Below are 5,646 nucleotides of genomic sequence, written 5' to 3'. Positions count from 1 at the left end.
TTGTGTCACTTCTTCTAATTGATAAGAGTCTTGTCCTACTGTTTATTTTATTCATTTATGTTTTGCTTTTTTAAAAAAATTCAGATATAATTGACATATTATATTAGTTTCAGGTGTACTGACTGTTTATTATAGATGCTGAACACTGGATTACAAGAAAACCACAATCCCCAGTAAGAGTTGTTACTAGAGCTCTACCTGACTCTACCCCACCTACAACATGTTATAGTGAGGATGTGTAATTCCCTGGACCACTAATAGAATGTGTTGCCAGGATCCAGCACCTCCACCCTCACCCCAAATTTTCCCTGATGTTTTCTAGACATTGTAATTCATGAATGTATGTAGAAAGAAGGAGGATGAGAACAGGTGACACTTTGGCCACTAAAATGTCAATATTCATGCAAAGAAGGGTTTGATCTCAGTTCTACTTGGCACAGACTCAATTTCTCTAATCTGGAGGTGCAGCAATTGGGGGAGGGACAAAATGTCTCCACACTTTTTGATTTTGGTTTTGGGTAGTAAAGTATATTAAGGCTACTGGTTGCACTTATCAAGTCATTACCATCAGCTTCTCACATTCTGGCAATAGGTTGACTGATGGTGTAAGATTTTGCTTTGCAAATCTTCACATCTATCTTTGTCTTCACAGATAATTTGCTGGAAAGTTGGGAATAGCTGCATTGGAAAATCATCATAGTTTTTTTTTTTTTAATGACATTTTGAGATCCATAGGCCCTTGTATACCAAGGGCAGAGCAAGAGGGTCTGAAGGAACATAGAATTTGGGTCTTTTGTGCATAAATGGTGCCCCCCAATTTGGTGACACTTCAGACTCTGGTTCTCAGAGCTTCCATTGAATAAGATGTTGTAAGATGACTCCTGAAGCAAGTTTTATGTGGAAGTAGGGCCATGGTCTTTGTCTCAGACACACTCAGAGATCAGGGAAGAAGCTGAAGGGAAACCCCACTCACTGCCTTGGCCTCTGTCCTGTGAGCTGGTCACTCCCATGGCTTCACAAAGTCACCTGCCCTCCTGGGAGGAAAAACACCTTGGGGTCCTGAAATTCTCTCTTCTTCATAGCTTCTGTGATATGGTTTCCTTTCTTGTTCTCCATGGGGGAATTTAGAGCAGCAGATCTGAATGAATTTCCTGGGTCTGCTTTGAGGTAAGTTGGTAAAGCATTGAGAAGAGCATAACTCACATGACCTGTGTTTAATTTCTGGCTCCATCATTTAGAAGCTCAATGATTTTCTTTGCTTCATTTAGTTTTTTTTGATGTGATCACTACTTGACACATGTTTTTATTTGTTTCTCCCACTAGAATATAAGCCCCATTTGGGCATGGGGTTTGTTTGTCTTTTTGAATTGTATCTCCATTGCTTAGCACACAGCCTGGCACATTGTCATTAATATTTATTGCATTAGGATTGTTTCCTTTTTCTTCTTTTGCTATCTTAAGTAACTCTGAAGTGAGCATCTTCAAATTTTCATTGTGTGTAACTCTGATGTGGAATCTTCTTTCGAGTTATTTCACAAGATACATCACAAGTGCAATAGTTAAGTCAAAGTCGTAACTATTTTTTGACTCTATATGTATTAATAAATTGCTTTCTAGGATGTCCTGCAAGTTATCAGAGTCTCCATAAATATATCTGTAGTTTTTAACTTTACTAATTTAATAGGCATAAAATGGTAGTAATTAATTAATTTCAATTTCTTTGATAAAGTTCTATACTTCCTGTAATGTACCCTTAATCCATCATAGAGGAGGAAGTGAAGTATTACTTCCTATTAAAGAAAAACTGTGGGTTAAGGGTGAAGCCGAAACTGGCCTCTGTATGCTGACACCAAATTAAATCTCGGAGACAGAGTTTTGGGTGAAGTAGAAAAGAATAGCTTTATTGCTTTGCCAGGCAAAGGGGGCCGTAGCAGTCTAATGTCCTCAAAACTGTGTGACCCACCCTGGAGGGGGTAGTGAGGAGTTTTATAATAATTGTTCAAAGAGGGCGTGATCAGTTCGTGAGCATTCTTCTGATTGGTTGGTGGTGAGGTAAGTGGGAGTCAGCATCATCAACCTTCTGGTTCCAACTGGTCTGGGGTCTACTTGCTTGCGGGCAGCATTCCTTCGTATGTTACCCGTTAATTTCTCCCACGTGGTGGGGCTTTCAGTCTGTGCAAAACAGCTCAAAGATATTGCTGTGTGTATCCCTTGATGAGGAGCCAGGACCTTGCCCCAAGGCTGCACTATGGTTTCTCTTGACTGTTTGTTTCTCCCTGGTCTGGCATCCCCTCCCTTCCCTAATTAGCAGCTTCTTGAATCTGCCCATTGGAACTCAGGGAAGGTCATGGAGGCTGAATGAAGCCTATTTCCTGTAATCAGAGATATGGGGGACACAGAAAGGCTTTTGTGCCCAGGAGCCCCCCAGGGCCCTGCTCAGTATCAAGGGGAAAAATAAAACAAACGGGTACTTATTTATGCCATTTTCTCATTTTTCTTTCACGTATCTCATCTTTTCCTTGAAGCCTGCATATGAAGAAATTTTGATGATTTTTCTTTTCACCCCTAAATCATGCCTCTCTTCAGGTCCCTAGCCAGTTCTAGAGACTTTAACATTTTCCAAAAGAGAAAAGGGCTAGGGAGGTTTCTAGAGAAGGTAGAAGAACCTGACTGAGGACCAGAGGTTTGGAAGCAAAGCAGCTGAGCATGCTGGTGCGTCTGCAGGGGTGCTGGTGGGAAGCTAGGCTGAAGGGAACCCGTGGCAGTTCTGCTGGGACACAGAAATGTAACCAAGCACAGTGTTATAGTCCGTTCTTTGTACCAACCTTTTCCCCATCTCTTCCATCTCCTGTATTCATTTCTCCAATCTCATCTCCACCTGCATGTGGGAGTAAGGGGGTGGAAGTGAGGAAATAATCTTGTCCAAAGGTACATGTGTGTTTGCAAGCTCCCTTATCCATGAAAATATTTTATGCTACTGAAGAAAATCTCTTGAAATGGCTTTTTTAAAAGGAAGATAATTTATTTTATGTGGCTCGTCTACTCATTTTTAAGTCCAGAGGTGTGATTAACATCTTTATCAGTATAAATTTTTTGTAAAAATTTAATACTGCCTGTTAGAAATGGTCAGGACACAATTGGAGAGTTTGGGCAACTTTGCTATTGGTTGGCACAGACCATATTAAAGTGACGATGATCCCATGACAGATAAATTTTTTTGATTTGTATTCAGTTGAAAGAAACAGAGACTTGAATGAACAAACGGACAAACAAAAAAACCATTGATTTAACAGACATTTAATCCAAAGCCTTATTTTTATGTCTGGTAGTCAACCACCTAGGGCTGGTGTAGCAGCTTTGCAAAGCCATCTGGGACTCAGGATACTTCTTTTTTTCCACTTAGTCACACATAGGGTGTGCTTGTCACCTTATGGCCACAAAATAGCTCTTTCGATTCCATGTTAGTGTCCTATTTGAAGCAGTAGAAGTGGATGGGCAAAGGGCTTGTCTGTGCCTCCCCTCCCACTCCTTCACAAGCTTTGCTGTGAGATCCTCCCCACAACTTTTGCTGAGTTAACACTGTGTCATGTGGCTCTCCCTATGCATCAGGGAGGCTGGGGAAGGTGGGTGCTGTTTTGTAGTGTTTTTCTGTCTCTTTGCTTGCTTGTAAACTGGACACATTGAGACCACATGGGATAATTTTAGAAAGGAAGAGTGAAGATTTAACACTGAGTAGCATTCAGTAACATTGAGCTGCCTCAGAACCTGAACACTTTGCCTTCAGAAATGTGAATTTTTCAGCCATATGGTCTTCATCACCGTGGAGGTTTGAGTGAGAGGTAATCATTGGGTTTAGAATAAACATTAAAAAGTGACAGGAGTTCAGGTGATGAAAATGTTTTGATTATAAACAGCGGGGATGCTTACACATCATTGCGAATGTATTTAATGCTACTGAATTGTAGACTTACAAATGGTTAAAATGATAAATATTATGTCATATATATTTTATCGCAGTAAAAAATATGCAACAAGAGTGATAGCCATTAGACTGGGGGAGAGTTGTAAACTTCTCTGGGTAGGAAGGAAGTAGAGGACCTAAAATGTAATAAGATGTGGTTCTTTGTCTGGGGCGGATTAACTGTGGTAGTAGGGGTGAAATACTCTGAGGGAGAGTAAACAAAGATTCCCTCTGCCCATCCATGGTCCCCTTCTGTCCCTCTTTTGAAGGACTGACTAGTAGCATTGCCTTCTTTGATGTCTGCTGTGGCCTGCAGGCTCACCCCTCCTGCTCTAAGGAGTCATCTTGCCAATTGTGTCAAGCAGATTCTTCCCACTCACATCTGCAGAAAACCTGGCATACAGTCAGTATTGGTAGGAAAAGTAGAGGCTTTTGGGGTTGGAATTGCCTGAAGTGTTAAGTTTTTGATGACTTTTTTTCATCTAACTTACAAATTATCTCCCAGTTTCAACCTCAGGGCACACTGCTTTCTCCACCCCCCCCAACCCCCCCTCCACCTTTTATTATTTATTTATTTATGTTTAACATCTTTATTGGAGTATAATTGCTTTACAATGGTGTGTTAGTTTCTGCTTTATAACAAAGTGAATCAGCTACACCTATACATATATCCCCATATCTCCTCCCTCTTGCGTCTCCCTCCCACCCTCCCTATCCCACCCCTCTAGGTGGTCACAAAGCACCGAGCTGATCTCCCTGTGCTATGCGGCTGCTTCCCACTAGCTATCTATTTTGCATTTGGTAGTGTATATATTGTGACTTCCCATTTGCTTCAAAGTAAAAACCAGAGGCCAGACAGTGGCTTATCAGTAGGGCCACCAAACATCCGGGTTTGCCTGCTTTAAGATTATTGCCCCAGTGTAATTATTAGTAACACCGCTTTTATCCTTACATGGATTCCAATCTGGACAATAAATTATATGGCCCTTCTACCTGTAAGGCCCTACATGATCTGTCTACCCCTCTCTCAACGTACTTCTCTGACCTCACCTTGTATTATCTCCCTTCTTCTTGCTCTGCTGTGATCACTCTGGGCTCCTCACTGATTCTTGAACTCGTGGGTGTGCTACTGCCCTAGAACCTTCACATGAGTTTTCTCTTTCTGGAATGCTCTTCCCCAGGTATCTGCATAATCAACTCCTTCAGGTCTTTGCTTAAATTTTACCTTCTCAAGGAGACATAGACTGCCCACCCAATTTAAAATTGCCATCACTCACTTCCCCTGCATCCCTGACCCCCTGTATTCTGCCCTGGCATTTCTTATAAGTATACTATCTCACTTACATATATTTGATATTTATACTATCTCAATTACATATCTGTTATGTTTATTGCTCCTCTCCCCCAGCTAGAATATGAACTTCTCCAGGGCAGGGACCTTGTCTTTTTTGTTCTACCGTGTAGTAGAAGAGCCCATAATGCCTCACACATAATAGACACTCCATATATGTTTGTTGAATGAATGAGAGAAACAATAAGTGAAAAGTTACATGATCTGTGGCCCATTTCCTCAAAACCTTGCAGAGAGACTGGCTAGCTATAAAGAGCCATGGTGTTAATAGCTGATGGTTTTACGACTCATTCGTTTATTCCTAAACTAGATATTTTTCATTTTTATTTCCCAA

The sequence above is a fragment of the Eschrichtius robustus genome, chromosome 3 (assembly GCF_028021215.1).
Source record: "Eschrichtius robustus isolate mEscRob2 chromosome 3, mEscRob2.pri, whole genome shotgun sequence".
NCBI classification, from domain to species: Eukaryota; Metazoa; Chordata; class Mammalia; order Artiodactyla; family Eschrichtiidae; genus Eschrichtius; species Eschrichtius robustus.
Note: the sequence above shows the minus strand (reverse complement) of the source record.